Genomic DNA, 23,121 nt, shown 5'->3' on the forward strand with positions numbered 1-23,121 from the left:
GGGAATATGCATCTTCCCAAATCAAGGGTAAAAATAAAATGCCCCCTAGAGGGCATGGGTATGGTATCTTAGAGAGACAATGTGTGAATGAGATTGTCCTTCAAAACTAGTTCATCACCTTTGACTCAATGACAAATCTGAAAACCCCCTGGGGCTTTCGGGCCAGGAATATAATGGAATTGACTCCTGTTGCAAATTCTAATACCTGTGCTGTAACCACAATATGCTTATGTACGGGTGCCTGCACTCCAACAGAAGCACCATTTTCTTCAGCATGTTACTTGGCTACTGTGTTCAGAGAATCCTTAAAACCTTAGTGGAACAAGAAAGTTAGATAGGGTAGTCTGTACAGATCACAGGAATGGAGTACAGTCCCCATCAAGGAAGGAAATCAGAACTGTAAGGAGCTGTTCTTGGACTGAAAGTGGTGGTGTACCCCATCTGAGAAAAATAAGACCCACATACCTCTCCACTAACCAAGAACTAGGAATAAGGGGAGAAGTTCCACAGATAAGTAAATTGGCAAAAAGACAGCCCCCTAAAAGATACTAGATACTCTGGCTGAAATTACTGATGGGGTTTGATATCCTTTTAGTCCTTAACAGATCTTCTAAAATTCAACCAATCAACTATTCTGTCATAAAAGGAAGTTTCATGAGCAAACCTGTCTAGGCCTCCAACATTGCAGGAAATGTTGGTTGACAATTGCAGCTGATTCTCAATCATCTTACGATTTAGACAGTAGGCTCCTTTTTAGATTGAAACCTACCAGACAGCTGTATGGTTTGCTAAAGACATCATGGGGACTTTCAGAACGTTGACCTAGGAATCCATTCCGTCTTTTGATTAGCATTTGCTTTGTGTTTTATAATTCACACATTCTGCTTTCTGTTTGTTGGCTTTATTTGCTTTTGGCTCTCAAAGTTCAGTCCCTCTCTCTGCCTAAAGTGTGTTTTCTGTACTCTTCCACAAACTCACTTTATGTAAATAGGCCATTACATCTTGTTCTTAACTGGTCTCATTTGCTGTGCATTCAAAGACCGATGCCAAATGTCAGATGCTGTCTTCCAAGGGTGCTTGTTTACTTTTCTTTCTCTGACTTCAAAGTGAGGGGATTTATGTGACAATCTTTCTGGATACTTGGTGTAGGAAAGTTTTTTTTCCTAGTACATGACAACATTTAAATGAACTGTGTAAGTATTTCAGAATATATAAGAATTTTGAAATCAGAAATTAAGCACATTTTTGTTATTTCTGAAGTGTGTTGGAAACATATACTTTAATATGATCAAAACGAATCATTAAACTAGGTGATGCAATTTCCACACAGTTTTATCTGTGCACTATATAGTTGTATTAGCAAAGCTGTATGTCTGTGTCAATTGAAAATGTGTTGTCTGTAATGGCAGTGTGCTACCACACCATGAATACTCCACTGTGCGCCACTGCACTCTACTCTGCACCACTTCACTTTACACCACTCCATGCCACTGCACTCTGCACCACTCCATTCTATGCCACTCTGCTCTACGCCTCTCTACCCTATCCTGTACCACTGTACTCTATGCCATGCACTCTTTGCCACACTGCACTCTTTGCCACTCCAGTCAAGACCACACCAATCTAATCTACACATTAAACAACTTAACTCTACAGTACTGTACTCTAAGCCACTCTGCAACACTGCAGTCTACACCATGGCACTCTATGACAATATACTCTAAGGAAATGCACTATACTCTGTAACACTCAACTGTATGCCCCTACGCTCTACGTGAATCCACTGTACACCACTCTAATCTACTCTGCACCACTGCACTCCATGTGGCTGCACTCTACACCACTTTACTCTATGCTTTTACACTCTATGCCATGTTATGCAACTGCACTCTACCCTGCTCCACACCACACTATGCAACTCTTCTCCACTCTATGCCACTGCACTCTACGGCACTCTACTCCACTGCATTCTGACACTCTACTCTGCAACACTGCACTGTCTGCTACTGAACTCTACGCCACTATTCTATTCTACGCCACTGCACTTTATGGCACTATACTCTACACTGCACCACTCTTTGCCACTGCACTCTATGCCACTCGACTCCGCTGCCCTCTGCATCACTCAGCTCTAGGCCACTCCACTTTGCACCACTGCACTCTACGCCACTGCTCTGTACACCACTCCACTCTATGCCAGTCTACTCTGCACCACCCTAATCTGTGACACTCCACTCTGCACCACTCCACTCCCCACCACTACAGTCTACTATGCACCACTCTGATCTAGGGCACTGCATTGTATGCTGCTGAACTCAATAACACTGCACTCAATGCCACTGCACTCTCTGCCACTATACTCTGCAACACTATAAGCCAGAGCACTCTACACCAGTCCATTCTACTCTATGCCACTCCAGTGTATGGCACTCTACGAGACTCCACACTATGCCACTCCAATACACCACACTTACTTCCACTCCACTTTATAACATTCTACTCCACTCTTCATCCCACTACATGAAATTTCACGCCACTCTCCTCAATGCCACTAACCTTGAGCCATTTTGAATAGCAGCTACACTTGTAAACAACAGGGCTAAAACACAGTGGCAAATCCAATCGCTCTTGCATAGGTGAGACCTATTGGCTTTATCAGTGCTTGTTGCAATACTGCTGGCAGTAAGCCCAAAAAACATCGTGAGAAGTGCCTGAGCTAAACTGAAGGTGGAACCTTCTTTAGTAAAATCTCTATGTTTTTTTATAAACCTAATAAGCAGGTGCCACATCTTCAAAAGTAATAGGGGTGAATCCCTCCATACTAGAAATAAACAAATGAACCTTCAAAGTCACAAGATACCTCTAAACCTTACAAAGGGTCAGCTTACTCTCTCTGAATTAATCTGCGGATACCAGACAACACTAGCTCAAGGAGGGCTTTGACTTTCTGAACTCGTCCTCCTGCCCTAAATAAGCACCACTATCTTCCTGAATTAAGGGATAAGACCTCCAGAAACGTTCCCCATTGATATATTTGCTAGAGGAATCCACCTTCAAAGCTTCATCAGCATCCAGGGTGTCTTCCTCAGCTTCGTCTAGACAACTACGGGGCAGGCTCAGCCTGCAGACTACGGTACATGGCACAATTTGTCAGCTCAGTACCTTGAGCTAACTAGCAATCAGTGATGAAAGTGCAAATTCTGAGGCGGAACAAACGGACGATGCAGTGCCTGAGAAAACACGAATACCGCTGTGATATTGGCAGCAGCAGAGGAGAGTTAAAGGCAGTCCTTTTCTCCGTGACAATGAGGCCTCTTGCAGGTGACACCCAGAGCAGCTGCCTAATATTGTCTTGGTGGAGCACTTACCTTAGGATTTAAACAATCTTTTGAATCATTCCAATTCAGCACTCGTTCTTCGCTGCCTACATTACCTCTTGTGGGTCAGAAAGCTATCCGCATCTAAAGAAAGCCTGTTTCCGCCCTATTATGCCTCTCTTGTTAACAATCACGTGCTTTTCTCATTTCAAACAACAATTTTGGTGAACGTTTTTGGCTATGTAGGGTCTTGATTGGTCTTTTTGAAGTGCTTGGTGGTTAGTGGGTTCCACGACCACCGACACATACGTTTTCAATGTATTTTCTTGGTATTGTCAGTGCCCACTTAATTCCAAAATAGCAGATGCATTTCCTGAACTCTGCATTTTAGAAGTTATATAGTTAAAATCGTACTATTTGGGACAGAGCTCCAAAATATTTGTTTATTTTCCAATCAAAAATTTTATGTGCCAGTATATTTAGAAGATATAAGTGAAATCAGCTTAGTTTATAGAGCATCTATTTATCAATTGTATTTTCATTTGCCGTTTACTTTCAACATTCCATTGTTCCAGATGCCTCTAGTTCCCTATCTTCGGGCCACTGCAAAATGTCTTAAACTGTCTTCAAGTTTCAGTGTCCTGCGTGGAATATTCCGCTATACATATTTTCTAACTTCTTGGAACTGTTCTGAAGTAAACATGTACTGTGAAATATTCAATATAGAAAGTGCTGTTTACAGCAAATGTGTCATCTTTAAATGGCCAACATGGCCGGCGCGTATGTACCATTAACAAAAGGACTGCATTTCAGGCCCAATGATGTATTTTTTTCATTGCTAAAGGTCGTGCTGTACTGCATCTTGCTTACAGTGCTAGCAATATTTCCACTTTGAAACTCCCCGAAAGATGATGTTGTGATTTGTTTATTTCAAGGAGTGGAGTGCAAGCGGCATCGGCCACCTGCAGAGAAACTGAATATTTGTAAGGTGAGAAATTGACATGCTGGAGACCCTGGACTCATTGTTTCCCTTAGCTCCATTCTAGACGTGGGTTTAAGACCTAGCATTTCTAGTGGCTCGGGTTCCTTCATATCCACTAAACTGTGTGTACGTTTTAATGGGACCTATCTGTAATTTACAAGTAAAACCAAACGTTTAATGTTTGCATTACTGAAACTCACTTTCGCTTGGTCGTCAAAGGTTATTTATACGCGTTTGCCACGGGATAGCCTCGTGAAAACGAGCTCAATCTTCTAACAGCGTTCTGTTTGTGGTTAAACTTTAGGCATCTCTCCCCATGTTCTTTAAAACCTATATTTCTGCCCATCACGCAGGAGGATGCGCACGGACGAAAAGTCGATCATTTCTGGAGCGCAGTGAGTGACTGCTGCCGATCTGTGTGCGCAGCCATCCGTGCAGGCCCCTGTTCCCGCACTCACCGAGCAGCACAATGGCACAATGCAGCCCAATATCAAACAACAGCCTCTGCCTTTTGAACTCCCATTTGTTTGGCGACTCTCCGCCGCTCGCATCATTCCATTCCCCCAAATGTTACCAGGGAGGAGGGCAGAAAGGAAGAAACGCGAGGCTGCCGGGGGAAGAAAAGTTGAAAAGAGAGCCGCAATGAATGGCTCACTTGTTGGCTTTTAGCACAATTACCATACCGTGGGGGATATGCCTAGAATGGTTAATTATGACTAAATGGGCTCCCCCTTCGGAGCCAGTGGCAGGCTGGGGTCCAGCACGTCAGCTCTGTGAAGGGTTTTGAAATGGAGGCTGAGGGCCTGTCAGCCGGGGGGCGGGGCTGAGTGAGCGAAGCAGACAGAGGAGAGATAGCCGGCCTAGAGGAGCTTTTGAAAGGGGGCGGCACACGGGATATTTGCATACTCGCCTTACCATTGGGGTTTAATCTCGAGAAAGAAGGAGGCGGGAGTGCTATTGTCAGGCAGGCTTTGTTCTGCAGACTGAATGTGGAAGGAAATCGGATGAAGGGGGGATATCTGAAAGCTGCCGCTTTCGCCTTGACTTTCGACAGCTAGTTAATGACCATAGGGAAGGATTCCTTTGTACGGTTTTATTCTGCACACAAAAAGTCAATGAACTGGAGACCTGATTCTAGAAAAAAAACAGTGAATTCAGGAGTTGCAAGCTTGCTGCAATTATTTTCGTGCAGTTTTTCAGACAGTTAAAAATGTCTGTCTTTGCCCACACAGCTACAGGAATTTTAGATTTCCTCGCATATACCAAAGGGTAGGCTAACCCGTTCTACCCTGTGGAGAACCCACACATTTTACGTTAGGGACTAGGTGCATGTGCACTTTCCATTATTTATATTTTTCCTCTGAATGGGAAATACTTTTGCAGGAGGAGAAACCCCTTTACAGACAGGCCCGGATCAACCAAACGCATGGGAGTGAACCTCAAGCGCATTGGATATTTTTTGGAAGAAAATAAAAGTATGATGTGCTCTCTTCCTGCAATTGAAATATACTGGAACAGATGATTTTTGGACGCTGAGAAACGACGGGCAGCCCCGTGAAAGCGCGAAAGCTTCCCATGTGAAGTAGTTAATTTGAAATGTTCAGGAGGCAGAGCCGAGGCCGAAGCCCTTCATGATAAAATCTGACCTTGCGCCCAACCTTTTCCTGCTCCAGAGGACGAGTGATGTGTTTTCAAAGAGCGGCGATCTCAGACATGTTGACAAAGAGGCCTCCTTTGTAACACCCCCCGCTTCACCTCATCACTTGTTCCCTTCAATGGGGATAGCCGCCTGATGAGATTTATAGTGGGACTGAACAAGCGGCAACAGTGGGCCTGCTCAGGCCGTAAAACCGTACACGGTCCACACTTGTTCCTCTTACGTTCACAATCCGAAGCTCTTGCGGCTGAATGTTTGTAAAAAATAATAAAAAATCACACTTTTTACAAAAATGTGCTTGTATTAGAACACATTCCCCTTGCTGTAAACCCATTCTCATCTATGGGTTTGAGGTGATGAAATACCTGCGGCTGACAGAGTAACTTTCTCAAAACAATTTCCATGTACAAAGGTTTGAGGATATTTCCTTTACTATGACGCAAATGCAAAGTATGCTATCGTGAGGCAGTGAGGTCATTCCAATATGCACAACAAATTGCTAGAGATTTACATCATAAGTATCGCCTCGGTGTTTTTAGATAGGTCAGTCCTCCAGCCTTAAGATAATAAAACTTCTGATACCACAAACAGATGTTCAGGATATAATTCAAACCGTTGTAATTCCAAAATCTGACTATGGAAAAGCCCCACTCATCAGAGCAATCTTAAATTCTCTAAACCCATGGGTGTTATGCTACATTCTGCCCAGACTCGTCCCGGGCTCCAAAAAGTGTGACAATATATCTGCAGTATTAGGCTGAAGTCAATGTCGTCCCCGAATGCACCAATTAGGTTCAATCTTCTCATTCCTGACTTTCAAAGCCCTTAGACATCAATAGCCAACAAAATAGCTCGTCAGTGCCCTAGAGCTAGCCTTACTTATTAAAAACTATAGACCCAAAATATTATCACTTAGTGATCACCTGAAAGTTTAGATTTTCCCTGTCCCCAACAACAAACAAAGCTCACATTTCTCTGCTTATTTTTTTATCTAGGATACCTTGTCATCTTATTCCTCCCACTCCTCTCCACCTGCTCTTTTAAGTAAGCAATATGTTTTATTTTTTTATTTCAATATTTCAATTCTTTCTTCTAATTTTCTATGCTTATTCTATTTTGGAGAACCTGGACGATATTTGCTATTACAAATAAAGCACACTGACAGCCTCTGCAATAAGATTAGTGGTAAACGGGAACCATGGATAAATACTAAGTGTTTTTGGTTGAGTGGCCCAGTACAAAATAATTGCCCTAGTTTCAGTGCTTCTCAGTTCCAGCTTTGTTAAAAGGAAAACTGTTTCATAGTGGAATTATGTCATGTGGCAGCAAAAAAAGGAGCAAGTTAAGTGCGCTGCTACATCAATGTGGTCCGTGGTTGTTTCATACAATTAAGTTCCAATTTAAGAGTGCTTTGTTAGGGCACCTTGTTTTCCAACCTTTCACCAAAAAGATGGATGTAGATCCTTGGCTTCCGTGGTACTTTCTTTTTGTTCTACTTTACGATCCTAACTTATGGGCTTGTTATTCAGAGAATGTCAAACCAGGCAGATACTATGTTTGTGCCCAATGATCTTAAAGTCCACACAGCTTTTGTTCAGGGATCTGGTGTTTTCCCTGTGCAACCCCTTTCCACAATTTCCTGGAGGACTTGTGCTGGGAAAACTTGTTGAAAGCGAGAATGCATGCATTTTTGCAGGCTGATAAAATCACTTGTTAATCCCTAATCCAACAAGCATAACTATGTGTGGTAACAATGTTTCACCTGGGCAGTTTCACTGCTTGTAATTCCTGCAGAACTCCATCTTTTGGAACACCCGTTATTACAGATGTGTGTTATGTTATATGATTTGTAGACCGTGGTTAACCACCCATGAGGGTATACAGATGCTGAGTGGGGCAGGTCTGAGGGGGGAGGAGTAGATCATGCCTGTTTCATCTTGAAGAGCCATGTCTTGTGGTTCCTTTGGAAGTACATGAGGGGGGGAGAAGGAGGTTCTACGGTGTTGCAGTAGGTTGTTCAAGATCTTAGCTGTGAGGTAGGAGAAGGAGCATCCTCTGCTTCTGGTTTTCCTGATGCAAGAGAGGTGTTCTTGTGCCTGGAACACAGATCAAAGGTGCCTGGTGGGTTAGTAGAAGTTGAGGCAGTGGTTGATAAATGCTGGACTGGTGCTGTGGAGAGCTTTGGAGGCATGGGTGAGTAGCTTGAGCTTACATCTTTCCTGGACTGAGGGCCAGTGGAGATTGTTTAGGTGTGGAGAGATGTGGTTATTTCACAGGATGTTCTGGATGAGTCTCTCAGAGGTGTTCTGGGTGGTTTGGAGCCAACATATAATATGGGCTGGGGTTCTGAAGTAGAGGGCATTTCCGTAGTCAAGTCTACTTGTAATAGGAGCTTGGGTGACTGTCTCATGCTAAGTGGGATTCATCTGAAAGTCTTTCACAGCATTTGCAGGATGTGGAAACATGAGCTGACAGAGTTGACCTGTCTGCTTGTGGAGCTGTTGATGTCCAGGATGATCCTGAGGATCTTGGCATGGTCCACAAGGATAGGTGTGGGGTCAAGTTTGAAGGGCCACCAAGAGGTGTCCCAGGGGGAGTGGTTGTTGCAGAAGATATGGATTTTGATTTTTTCTGTGTTGAGCTGGAGGCAATTGTTTTTCATCCAAGCAGCGTCTTTGCTAATGTCGTTGGAGAAGTTTGCTTTGGCGGTGCTAGTTAAGTCAGTAAGGGAGAAGCTAAGCTGTGTATCATTGATGTAGGATACTATGTTGATGCTGTGGGCTTAGACAAAGTCTGCAAGGGGTGTCATGTACACTTTGAAGAGTGTTAAGATAAGCGACAATCCTTGAGTGACTCCGCAGATGAGTTTCTTGGGATCTGCGGTGTAGAGGGTAAGTCTAACTCATTGAGTTCTGTCCATGAGGAAGGATGATATTCACTTGAGGGCTGGTCTGCAAATACACATGTGCTGATGCTTTTTGATGAGTGAGCTATGGGGAACCATATAGAAAGCTGCATAGAGGTTGAGGAGGATGAGTGAAGCAATTTGTACTTGGTTGAGGATGCTTCTGATGTCATCGGTGGACACAATGAGGGCTGTTTCTGTGCTTTGGTTGGTGTGAAAGTCAGATTGAGAGCTGTCTAGGTATTGATGGAGTTCTGGTTGTTCTGTAAGTTCTGTATTGATGGCTTTCTCTGACTTTACCTGGAAAAGGCAGGAGCAAGATGGTTCTGTAGCTACTGAGGGTGTTTGGGTCCGATGTTGGTTTCTTCAATAGGGTGTCAACTTCTGCATTTTTCCAGCAAAACAGGAAGGTGGCTGTGGTTATGGAGGTGTTGATGACAGCAGTGAGCATGGGGGAGATGATAGTTCTTCTAAGGTTACATATGAAGGGTCATAATGGGTCTGAGGAGGCTCCTGAGTGGAGTCATCAGGGCAGTGATGTCTTCATTTGAGAAGGACTTCCAGTTGTTTAGCTGCTGTTTGGCAACAAATAAAGTGTTCTGCTAGGCGTTCATATTGGTATGCTGTGGGTCGAATGTGTTGTAGATCTTGTCACTCTTCTGTTTGAGAAGTCCTTACAGAGTGCTCAGGATGGGGGATGTTGTTGGCAGCTGTGGGGTTGGTTGTGAAATATATTCTTGAGCACTCCTCAGTATATGTAGATTGTTTTAAAAACCATTAACACACAAGATGCCTTCATATCTTCAGGTCATCAGACCAGTAGCAGAACTACCTTATGGTTGTAGCAAATACATTCTGGTCAACCTCCCTATAGACTTATTATGCATCAATATGGCCCAAGATGAAGAATTGAGAGTTTGTTGATTTAGGATCGAAAGCCACATTCACCTTTTTGGGTGCCATAACTGTCCTGAACATTGCTAATCCATAAATTGTTCTCTTGCAGAACAGTTCAGATAGTCAAACCTATTGAAAAAGATGACATCTTATTGATTTTGCAAGGCATGGAAGTTTTTCTGTCTCTTTCACCATGACTCAACGCTTAACCCAGTGCATGAAATGGAAAAATTAAAGTGTAGGTACTCTGTACCAGAGTGCCTGCTTGTTTCTGAGAAGTGCAGGTACTCTCCAATTAAAAGTATTACATTTTTCTTGAGATGTGCCAGTACTCGCCCTCTCAAAATAAAAAAGTGCTGGTACTCAGTACCGGATAGAACCGGGCCATTTAAAGCACTGACTTAACCCTAAACTAATTTTCATATTACATCACCTACACATCTGCATGAATCCTTTAGAACTGAGTGTAATTTAGTAATGGCCTGTCTTGTAACAGATGTATACTCAAATAAAATCCTACATTCACCTACAGTAATCTGATGTGCTATCAAGGCTACAGATCTATGTGTACCCTACTACTGTATATAATCCATACTATTTGCTAATATTGATTTAGCTATTAGATAAGCTAGCACTAGAACTCTGAATTCATAAGTAAACATCAAACGAGGGGTGGAACATTTTGTTATGTTCAATCATCCTTGCAATGAACTCCATTTATTGGCTATACCATCTACACTGGGCAGCAAGAAAGAATGAGCCTTATTATTTAACGAGTAACAGTGGATGTGCAACCTAAATACGCTAAAAAGGTGTGAGGAAAATCGAAATTTAGTTTAATTTGGCCATTTTCTCTACCCCTCCATGCCTACATAAATGTATTGTATTTGCCATTATGGATGACAGGTTAGCTGAATGACAGTTGCTCATGTTTGCTGATATATAGCCATATAGCCTTTCACAATATTTCACGATTCTCCCTCTCTATACCAGGTCCTGTCGAACAACTGTGGCCACTTCGGGCTTAAACAGCTTTGGGCCAAATTTGTCTCCAAAACTAGTCATCATGGGTCATAGCTCTTATTTCCTGGTAGATATATGATTAAAATGCCATCACTAAGATATTGCTTTTGTACAGTATTCTCACTATAGAACCATTTCTGGCTTGGCAGTTGTAACAAACTCTGTCATCAGAGAATGTATCTCTATTATGTTAAATACATACTTTGTTGGCGATGCGCTCATTTTTTACATCTTTCATGTACCTGCTGTCTCCTTCTAAAAAAAGAAACACATATTTAGTTATTTGACATTTTAAGTGCTAAGGGCCATATGCACTAAAGCATTTTCCCATAGACACAGAATGGGTAAAACCCTTTGATATATCAGGCCCTAAATGTGATGAAATGTGTATTTTCTGCATACAAATAACTTGGTCTGAAGAGTGTACTGGTGTACCGTGTACACGTAAAAGCAGTTTTGTTATTTGCAATATTCTAGTGTTTTTCTGTAAATGTCAATTTCTGATAGAAACCAGCCCTTCATATTTTGTATCTCTCTGCTCACCCGTTCAACAGATGAACAGCCTTTTTTGATCTGAAATGTGACATCTTTTTGACTGAATGGAACAAGCTATTCCATCTTAGATTCCCTCACTGTGCAACACATTTTCTTTTAATATTTGTTTTCTCTTGTAAGTAATCAGGTTTGAAAGTGTCAGCTCTTTATATCTTAACTGTATTGTTGCTTGACTAGATGATATGCACACTTTGCTTTAAATTTCTCTCTGGAAAGTCTTGTGGTTTAGGCCTAGCTACCAAGGGTTTACCAAAATATCCTGTATACAAACCAGTATACCACAGTGGTTAAGATTCTTTAATCTTGTGGGAGGGTAGGCATAGCTCCTATCAATAGTACACCCTCTATCCATCTAGCCTAACATTCTAGTTCCCTACATTAGATTAGGAAGCAGACTGAAGATCCACAGCAGAAAATTATATTTTAAAAACTTTATAATCTATGGTAATCTTTCACTTCTAGTCACCTACATTTGGAAGTTGATTTTCTTTTCACAGTTTAATAACACCCAAAAGTCCTAAGCTCAAACCTTATCTGTGAAGACAAAATGGTAGTGTCAAAAACAAGGTTGAAAAGTATAAACCGGACAGCATGTTCTGAAATAATAACTGCATATTCACCACTAGCGGCTGATGTCAGTGAAAAATAGTGTTTGAGGGTGAGGGACAATAGCAATCCCCAAAAAAACAGAACTTACCTGCCTCAGATGAATCACCGCTCTTCTGCTCCACTGCAGCACAGGCTCCCAGACTTTCCTACAGCAAATCCAGACTGCTCTAATATTGCTGGCAGCATGAGAGAAGCACTAGGATTGGCCTGAGCCGGATGGATTTGCGCTCCCACAGGAAGTGTGAGCTTGTCCCTGCTGACTCCAACCCGGCAGCACAACTGGGTTGAAGGCATCTCAGTACACATGTCAGTTTGGCCATCCTAAGATGGCCGGCCAAACCCACATGCGCACTTGCAGGTATGCCACCACTCCTCCTTCATGCCTGTGATCAGGATGATGACTCAGACCCCAAGACCAGGCCCAGTGAAAAAAAATAAAATGGTAATTTTATTATCATTTTATTTTGCAAGTTTTGCCTCTGCTGACGGGCGTCACCCCTCTGCCTTAACAGAGGAGCCGCCGCTGACATTGACATGTTTTAAGGATATATAAGAAGTATATTTTACATTTCTAGGAACAGTTGATGAATGTTAAAATTGACAGTGAAATTTTTACAAGACAGGTAATTCTGTTTTTTTGTGCTAGACTTTCTTATATACTCTAGACAAAGCTCTCCCCTCATGTTTATTTATTCCCTGCCCTTTGTTATGGGGAAATAGACAGTTGGGGGTGCTCACAGATCTCTCTTTTAATAGTTGTATCCTTTTTTAGGCCTGGGCTTGGCAGTGCAGCTGCTTGTTTACCTTTTGTTACCAGTACGTTAAAATGTACATAAAAGGGACATTTGCTCCGCCCAGAGTCGCATCACCTTCTTACCTCATGCTTTTGGCTCTATATGTATCATTCCACCTCCCATGGAATGCTTGCATTGTAATGCATAACGGACTATTTTACAGCTCAAATGTACAATATGTCATCACACGTTGCATTTTTTATCTCGTAAATGCACAGAGTAATAGTTTTGCTTTCTTTTTTCGCTGCAGCCAGGGAGAAAAATACAAGCCAGGCCTGTTCGTTTTGCTAGGGTTTGTTGCAGGTTAAATCTTGAATGCAAAGTAGTCCCCATTCATTAGTGAATGAGCAGAGTTATCCACAATGAGACACAAAGTGAAACCACCATCTTTTCACAAGGGCCTCCACTGACTAAAAACAATGTGCTTTTTTGCTGATGGGTTTAGAGCTGAACTTTCCAATGCTGTGCAACAAGTAGTTCACTTTTTTCTTCCAGCTCAGTTTTGCTGTGGGAAGCGTGTCAGAATTTGGGGGAAGTGAATATGGTCCTTTGTTCTTGGGCTTGTCAGGCAAAGCGCTGTGCTCTCTGTCCCACCAGGAAGGTCAGGCTGCTGGGCGGCCTTCTATTCGTAAAACCGATCCCCACTGTCAGTCCAAGCTGTCAGACAGTTTGAAACAACACTGCCTGTGTAACGTCGCTTTTAGTGCTGGTAAAAAGGCCCTTTCCGTGAAAGTAGTAAAATCGATTGCGACAAAAAAATATAATATTAATAATCACACAGTGCGCTCAGTGCTTTGCAGATAACCACTAAACTGACTTCAGAATATCTGTTCAACTTTTTGTGAAGTTACATTGCATTCATTCACAGCTACTAATGCATGTTGTTATGGAAAGAAAATTCTGCATGTGTTCCCGACTAATTGCTTAAACCCAACTATATTCTAGCAGAGATAACTTAATAAACTTTTAATTATTTCGAAAATTACAATTTCAAGTGTGCATGTGTTTTTCACCCATATTTCAGGCAAATATATTTTGATTACAGATGTACCGGGTGCCAGCAGAAATTATAGCTTCTAGAAGCACGGATCTCCCCCGACAATTAAACTAATTAAATCTTTACCAACATTAACACAGCTCCGGCATTCCACGGACAGTGGTTAATTATTGCGCGCCCACAGAAAACCTCCGCTAAGCAGATGAAAACAGAGACCATTCGAAGGGCCATTGAGTTTGTTCTTTCTTCATCTTTTGATAAGGTTTAATTAAAACTGCCTCGCCATTGTGGCGAGAATGAATGTGCTTGTTTTGTTAGAAAAAGCCAAATTATTCACTTCAACTCTGGTTCAGTAATCAAAGCATTCGCAGAGTTTTAGGTCTTGCTGGAGCTGTGGAGATATAATTACTGAAATTCTCCAGCAAGGCTTTATCGTAATGTAATTTCAGTGTTCTCTCAAAACCATTGAAGAGGCGTCTTATTCTGAGGAAACCAAGTAAAACTTATTAAAATGGCATGCGGCTATCATTTTTGAGAAAAACAAAACAGTGAGTAAGAAATGGAAATTGTGTGTGTGTGTGTGTGTGTGTGTGTATATATTTTCACTGAAAAAAACAAAGGTTACATGGAGGTTATAGTTAGGTTCTATATTTACTCATACAAAACCATAGGCATTCAGCAGTTATAGTTCTTTCAAGTAATTAAAACTCACCCCTTTAGGTAACTATAACTGCACCCTTGCCAGGCACAGCTTTGTTATCAATAATTTTAATGCAAATGTTGCAGTGATAATATCAAAGATGGCATACAAGATTTCATCAGTGATATAATATGAGGAGTCATTAGCTATGCATGGTGACGGCGCAAGTTATAGTGACCTTATGGTGCGAGTTACAATCACTTAGAAGAACTCTAACTATAACTGCTGAATTTCTACTGTTTTGTACAAGTAAATACAGAACCTAACTATAACGTCCCTGTAACTTTTGTTTTCTATGTTTTTTTAACGTAAAGCAATTTTAATTACTATACGTTATTCGGCCGTGCGCAGGGGAGGTTGGTCACAAGGCCTGGCCTCCAACCAAACCTTGCAGTCAAGTCCTTATAACCACCCAACCCTGCATCACGCACATCCTTTGACCATGGGCAGCGCAGGTTGGCCACAGGGCCTGCCTCTCTCAGTGGATCTGTGAGTGGGTGCGTCAGTGTTTGAGTGGGTCTGAAAGTGGGTGTGTGAATCTGAGTGGGTGTGAGTGGGTGTATGAGTGTCTGAGTGGGTGTGAGTCTCTGAGTGCATGTATAAATGAATGAATTAGTGTATGAATGAGTCTGTGCTTTTTCTTACAAATGTTTCCATATTTGCAAAAATTCGCAAATTTTTGCAAATACTGCGCATGGTAACGCAAAATTATTTTAAATCCATAATTTGCCCCTAAAACACTCCTAAATCTTACCCCTTCGCTCAGGGTACTTTCACTCTGACCCCTTATGCCACTTTCAATTTGGATTTTCACCCTCAGGGAGCATGTCCAGTGAAATAAAATGGCGGCCACAACTTTCTAGTCAGGTTGTGGTCAGCCAATTGCAACGCTTCTTTTCACATGCATATTCGAGAATTTTGCGAATTATTTGTGAAACATTTGCGAACTAAGGGCCAGATGTAGCAAGCCGTTTGCATGTCGCAAACTGCGAAAATCGCAGTTTGCGCCATGCAAACGGCCGAACGCGATGCACATTCACAAATTGCGAGTCGGTACCGACTCGCAATTTGTGAATGAGACTCGCAAATAGGAAGGGGTTTTCCCTTCCTATTTGCGGCTCGCATCGCAATTCAGACTTGCTTTGTGACCGCGAATGCGGTCGCAAAGCAACTCGCAGTTACCACCAGTGTCACACTGGTGGTAACTCATTCGCAAAAGGGAAGGGGTCCCTATGGGACCCCTTCCCCTTTGTGAATGTCGACAAAAATATTTTTTCAGAGCAGGCAGTGGTCCTATGGACCACTGCCTACTCTGAAAAAACGAAACCAAATGGTTTCGGAAGTTTTTTCATTATGCAACTCGTTTTCCTTTAAGGAAAACGGGCTGCAAAATGAAAAAAAAAAACAGCTTTATTTATAAAGCAGTCACAGACATGGAGGTCTGCTGACTTCAGCAGGCCACCATCCCTGTGAGTGCAGGGACTCGCTATGGGGTCGCAAAATGCGACCCACCTCATGAATATTGATGAGGTGGGTCTTTGCGACCCCATAGCGAGTCGCAGATGGTGTCTGAGACACCGTTCTGCATCCGAGATTGCGACTCGGAAATTGCGAGTCGGACAGACTCGCAATTTCCGAGTCGCAATCTCGTAGTTTACTACATGTGGCCCTAATTCCAGCCAGAGATATACAAATTTATTTTCCTTTTACTATTTCAAAAACTACTGAACTGTTTTACACCAAATAAGCAAAAGTGTAATTTGCATACCGAAAGCTAGCGTTCTGCCAAATTAGGTATAATTCTGTCCAGCGGTTCGGACTGTAGACGTGTCCAAGGGTCCTATAGGAATTAACATGGGAAACACAACTTTTTTCACCCCCCCTTTTTTCTGCCCCTGCTTGACGGAGCACCCTGAAACTTTATGTGTGCAACAAGAATCACTGCAACACTTTTTTTGGGGGAAAATTCTGTGAAGATTCGTCAAATGGTGCAAAAGATATAGGCAAGTCAAAAAAACCTTTCCTATGGAAACATGGTCCTAACTATACCTAGTGGCGACCACCAATAGGATATATATATATATATATATATATATATATATATATATATATATATATAGCAGATTATAACACAGCCCACTGTGTTTGTGTATTTTGTGTAAATAGAAGGTGTTTAGCCATGAATTTTGATCCAAATATTTTCTGATGCTGTGAAGAAAAATATTTTAAATATTTTTCATTTTCATTTTTTTCATACACGTGTTATATGTGTTGGTTTTTGACAAGCAACATGCGCTACATGTTCTTCTTTATCGCAGTCTTAATATTATTTCCTCAAAATCCAAACATTCACAAGATAGTCATTACCTAAGACATGGTCTCTCATGAGAGTGCCCCTCTGTAGCAATCTATTTTGAGATGTTTAAAAGGAGGTTACATCAGTACTATAAGCAGCATCACCAAATTGGCCCTGAGTTTTGTCTGGATATTAGCAACAGCTGACAGGAAGCCAGTTGGGGTGCTACCATTTGCAATACTTGCAGCAAGTGACCCACAGCCAGGCCAATGAGGCAAAAGAGGCAAGTACTGCTGGTTGGATACTGCACACTGGACATAGACAAAGAAACTGCTGTTTTTGCTAAACACTGGAGAGCATTATCATGGGACTCTCTCTCTCGGTTTATTTGTGGCACTGGATTTGTAAATCATTACTGAACATGTGAAAGATCCAGAAGAAGGCATCTTCGTGGCACGCACTGTAGGTGGAGGTTTCTTATGGTCACTGCTATAAGATAACAGCCCCTGGTAGTTTGGCTACAGAATTATAAAAAGTTACTATTTACAACCTGTTAATTGCAATGCACAAGTATCAGGTGTTTGCAGCTGTTAAGCACCACCCTTCCAGATCCAATATAAGTTGAGTTCAATATCTTTACCTCCTTACACCAATGAGCAAAAGCACTTGGAACAATGATTGGTCATGTCTTTGGAAAGTTTTTCAACATAACTCACATTGCTTCAGTACAAGGCCCTGTTATGCAGTGCCCCGTGAACTATACATAAGGCTTTGAAGGTGATACTTTTGTTCACAGGTAACCAATGGAGCTTCTGAATCCCTGCTAAAACAAATTGAGATTTAAGAACATCAAGAATCAGTCTTGCTGCCCCATTTTGGACCAACTGTAGTTTTGCTATAACTGTCTTGTTGGTATCCAGGTAGAGCACATTACAATAGTCTAACCTGGATGAGATAAGTACCACTGCTACTTGCTTACGCGTCTGAAAGTAAAAATAAGGAAACACTTTCCTAAGAGTCCCAATCAACCAAAATCAAGTTTACACTGTCCGGTTGACCTGAAGGTCAAATGACAAATTCTTGGCAATCAGTACTCCCAAAGTTCTTTGCAGAGTCTGTTGGAGTGGGTAGTGTACCCAACCGGTCAGGCCAACCTGAGTGGGTCCAAATAGATGGTTGAGTGCCAAAGGTCAAGACCTCCATCTTGTCTCCATTAAATTTGAGATTTTTTTTCCATCCCGCTGGCCACTGCCTGTGTACAGTTATTAAAGATGGTGACAGTTTCCTCCATGTACTTGGAGATAGACACAGTTATTTGTGTGTCATCAGCATAAGTCAAGGCCTGAAAACCAAAGGACCTTACAAGTTTCGCCAGTGGGGAAACATATAGGTTAAATAATGTAGCGCTCAAAGAAGAGCCCAGACGAACCCCACATGGCAGGGTAATAGACTCCAAACAGAAAGCTCCACAACAACTGCCTAAAGCTTTAGCGCTAAGTCTGTGATCCCTAAATCCTGCAGACGCCTGACCATCAGGGTTGAGGAGATGATATCAAAGGCTGCAGCCTGCCCTGCATCCACCATGGATCATGTGTCATTGACTGCTACTACAAATGCAGTCCTATGGCTGCTTCTGAAGCCAAATAGAGAGGCATCTAGCAATTGATGTTATTCTATATAGACTATTAGCTGGGTATTGAGACATTTTCCCAAAAGTTTTGAGGGAGTAGGCAGCTGGGAAATAGGTTGATCATTTGTAAATTGGAGGGGTCCAGATTTGGTTTTTCAAGAAGAGGCTTCACAGCAGTTTTTTTTTCCATGGTTGAAGGTAACAGCCAGAGGTAATAGGCAGAGGTAATAGCCCTATTCAAGGTTAGTGTAAGATGTGGAACGATAACATCAGCTCCTAACTGCAGAATTTTGGAAGAACAAGTTTCAGAAGGAGAACCTGATTTCATACTAAGGAGATAGCACTCTGTCATGTCATGTGTAAGCAGATAAAAAACAGCCAGAAAAGCTGTTGGATTTTCAGTATCCATCCTAGTTCTACTCGACTTAACATAGCATTCATGTTCAGTTGGGAGGGAGTAAAGGATCCAGGGTTAAGGTAATCAAGTTCTTTATAGATATTAAGAATTTCTGTGTGAAAAAAGTTTGCCATTCAAGTACAAAAAAAGCATGGGATAAAGAGGGATGCGTGAGATAAAATTAAATGATTAAACAACTAAAGAATTCAAAGAAGAGAAACTTAGGAATCAAAAATTGTGCCTATCTTGATTATTAATCATGACTGGATAGTCCTTTTATTCCACTGGGCAGTTTCTCAATAGCCTGAAACCATTGGAGGCCAGCTTTGAAAGTCCAGGACCACTCCTGGTACTCTGCCACTTACACTATTCCCCAAGATTAACTACAGCAGTCACCAGAAGGCTGTAGGAGAGGCAGAAGGAGAGGGAGGGGCATCAGCGACTCCTCCGTTATGGCAGAGGAGCATCGCCCCCGCCAGCAGATGCAAACATGGAAAAATAAAATAATGATAAAACTATTTTATTATCCTTTTATTTTTCTTCACAAGATGAGTGTTAGGGGCAGGGCCATGATGACGACAGCACTGAAGGAGGAGTGGTGGGCACTGCTGCAAGTGCGCATGTTGGTTTGGATGGCTGTCTTAGGTCAGCCAAACCGACATGCACACTGAGTTCTCTCGAACCTGAGCTGCATTGCCGGGTAGACAACAGCAGGCACAGGCTACCAGTCTCCCTGGAAGTGCAAAACCAGCCAGCTCAGACCAATCCCCACACTTCTCTCATGCTGAGTAAAAGTATTACCAGCCTGAGAGAAGCATCTGGATTAACATAGAGGAGTCTGGGAGCCTGTGAACTAGCAGCAGAGGAGCACCAAGGCAGTGAGCAGGTAAGGTAAGTGCTTTTATGTTTTATATTGTTATTGTCCCCCCGTGTTGCCCCACCACGTTTGTTAGATACCAGCTGCTACTGGGGGGGGGGGGGAGATAGTGTGATAGGGATCAGAAAGGGAGAAGAGGAACAGGAGAGAAAATGAAGAGAGAACGGACAGCGGGGAAGAGCATGGTGGTGCTAGAAGATGAAGGAAGCGGGATTGGTTTGAACATTTTTGCCAGGGCTACTATTGTTTCCCCCGGTCTGGCCCTGGTATTAACAGCAAAAAGATAAGTTTGAAGACAGCAGGACATTGGCATGGGTGGGACCAATGTTTCTAAAAAGTTTCATGTTTGTAAAACTCGCAAGGATTGTTGGGAATCGTATTGTTTTGTGTTTTTTGATGCCATAAGATGAAAGAATCATGTATTATGGGATATAAAGTCTAGAATCTTATCTTAGTTAACTAAAGCTATAAAGCACCTTACAATGGTCTTACAGCACTGAACATGTAAAACCTACACAGGTACCAAAATACCCTGGATAATATAATGTGACATAACTGAGGGAACGTTGAAAGGGAGGCCAAAAGACACCAGAAGATGGGTTTTCAGCTATTGCCTGAAGGTCCAGATAATGTGAAGGTGCGAATTCACAAGGATGTTTTTTTCATGCTTAAGCTTCACGGACTGAGAAATTGAGTTCCCTGTTATAACTCAGTCACTACAAGGATCACAAAAAAGGTTTCCCCAGAAACCCTGAGGGCTCATCATGCCCGATAGAAGGGCAGGCCCTAATTGTAAGTAATTTGTGCACAAAACAACAACCTTGGCAAGTAACCAATGGAGTGCTTTCCTCTTTCTATACAAAAGGTCACTTCTTTCCAAATGAAAGAGATGGTTATTGCAACCTTTTGGATTAGTTATACCCTGTTTCTAGGTTGTCTTGTAGCACTGGTTTTAAAGTGCTTCAGAAGTCTAGCATAGAATTCATGGTAGGAGTTGCTATTGGCGAATTGTGTTATAAAACTAAAACTAAAATTGTATACTTCTAAACTATTATGTAATACTCTAAATGTGATGAGCCGTCATAGAAGTTGGGGTTCTACATCCTGTCATCTCCTGTATTTTACTGCAATTGTAAATTGATAATTAGGAGGGAGTGAGGCATTGAGCCCACCCACATGAATAAGCAGACGTTTCAGTAAGGGACAGAAGAAGGAGGAAGGTTATAAGTAAAAAAGACTTTCTCCTTCCACTCCTGCTCCTCCATTGCTCTCCAATCCCATATGTTTTGTAACACTTTTTATGGTGGCCTGGCAGCTGCAATTTGCTACCAAGCTTCTCCTTTATAAATACACACCTTTGCGCACCTTTATGTATTTTTATTTAATTATCGCTCCAAGGGTATCTGCCATATGTACATGCATGGAAACACATGCACTTATATAATTCATCAAGCTGGGGCCATAGTACTGTCATGACACATCTGTGTGCATTAGGCCTTAATTTATACATCATTGCACCTTTTGTTTGTCTTTTTGCTTATACTGACCAGTTTTGTCAGGAAGCATAGGCAAAGCCACTAGATCTTGACTGGCAAAGCAAAAAGCTAAGGCCTATCATTTTTGTCAGTGGTTGTTTTAACTTGTTTCAGATCAATAGTGCTATTAAAACTCCTCTCTCTAAAATCATAATAAAATATAAGCAGTTTTACTGTATTCCCTTAGAGGTCTGCAGTTCTCTGAGTAGTATGGTTTTAGAATGAACTATTCCCTCACTAGAAGAAAACAGTGCACTCTAATCATGTCTGGGATAGAACAGCCCTATATATCCTATACAAAATAACTGAAATACATAAATATAATGTGCAAAAATATACAGACACTAACCCAGTGTGACTCAGTTTCTATGCAGCGTTAGTTTTTCCTAGCAGGGGGGCTGTCGCTGCTTGTCAGATATATAGTTCTGGTAAGTGCTTTACACTGGCGTACACAGTTAATGGAAATCAAGACATTAGGTCAGAAAGTGTCACTCAGCACTCGACACTAAAACAGCCTTCCAATGATGTTCTGTCAGAACTCTGAGTCTGGCCAGACTTGAAGCTTTCAGTTTTTTTCATATCATTACTCATAACTCAAATGGATCTTATTGAAAACATGTTATGGCCTGTGCACTGCTACTCTAAAGCTCAAAAACAATGAACCCATTAAAGGTTTGCATTCAATGTCACTTGAGATTTTTTTATTTGATACTATGGGAGGCAAACCATACCCCAACTTAGACACCCTTAAAATGTGAACACCACAAAAAGTACCTCTTCTGGTTCTCCCACAGATTGGATTTGGCATAAAGGCACCCCCAAAACATCAATTAGAGAAGTAAAGCAGTTCAAATAAGTAATGCTCACTAATTGAGTTCTAGAGCAATAACATTTAAAGGGTTTTATTAAACAAAAGCTGAGTGATACAAGGTCTATGCCATGAAGCATCTCAAATGCAAAATTATAAAGAGCATGTAAGAATCAGAAATTGTTCTAATGAGCAGCGAAATCGAAAGAAAGTCAGGCAACACCCCTATTAGCATAGGAAAATCTTCTGGCTCACCCCCAAACTCACTGGGCGCCTATACACATTTCTTGCATAACAAATTAGAAAAACTGTGAGATCCTGTGAGCAAATGTTTTCCTTGGCAAATTAAAACACAAGACTAATACACATCATTTACCTTAACACATAAGCATTATCCCATTTCCTAAAGATGTATTCAGCACCCTCTATGCTTCTGTCTCCCACTGATGTTCTAACTAATATGAAACACTTAAACAATAACACTTTTAGTGAATGAATATACTAGCGATCGCAGTGGAAGGCAGAGGTAGAGACCTTAACAACGTTTTAAGTCATAGAGAAGAGGGGAAAGGTCATCCAAAGCAATGTAGTCATAAATGTGGAAATAAATTATTAAACACATTTCTACACATCATATCAAAATTGTTTCAATTGTAATCAACCCACCCTACATGTGTATTGATGCACAAATGAAAATACTAATCATTGTAATTAGTGTACAAAATAGAACCCCCCCAAAAAATAATCTAAGAATACCCATAGCATTTACATACCGCCAGTAGTCCCCTTATCATAAGTATGAATAAAAGATTCTGATTGACAGACTATGCAGCACAATATTACTATTAGAACCCATTGCCTACAGGCTTGGCAGGAAAAACGCAAGCGATAGTGGTGTTCTGTTAGTGACATTGAGTAGCATTGAAACAGTGCATCTGGGGACTAGCTAGGCAAAAAACAAAACAACTCTCCCACGTGAACCGCAAAGGGAATAGCTTTCAGAAAGGGAGTAAGCAAGCCTACGCAGTTCTCCCTCAAAGAATGTATTTTAAAGTTGGGACCACACCCTAAGCAAAACACTTTTTAAAGAATTTGGATAACGGACTACACTTTTTTCAAATGTTTCCTTATTGTTTTTTTGA

The 23,121-nt window shown here is 41.6% G+C and overlaps 1 protein-coding gene across 6 annotated transcripts in view; it reads left to right on the plus strand.

Moving 5' to 3' along the window:
• The window catches only part of CDK14 (cyclin dependent kinase 14), a 1,910,605-nt gene that overhangs the window by 1,669,456 nt on the left and 218,028 nt on the right, over positions 1-23,121 (plus strand). Inside the window, exon 15 of one of the 6 annotated variants that reach the window (XM_069211610.1) lies at positions 13,785-13,881. The exons of 4 other annotated variants lie outside the window; for them this stretch is intronic. The gene's annotated coding sequence lies outside the window, so the exon portion shown is untranslated. Of the gene's footprint in view, positions 1-13,784; positions 14,273-23,121 lie in introns of those variants that run through there. One more of the 6 variants, XM_069211612.1, reaches the window with a different exon arrangement.

This window comes from Pleurodeles waltl, chromosome 10 (genome assembly GCF_031143425.1).
Source record: "Pleurodeles waltl isolate 20211129_DDA chromosome 10, aPleWal1.hap1.20221129, whole genome shotgun sequence".
NCBI lineage: Eukaryota > Metazoa > Chordata > Amphibia > Caudata > Salamandridae > Pleurodeles > Pleurodeles waltl.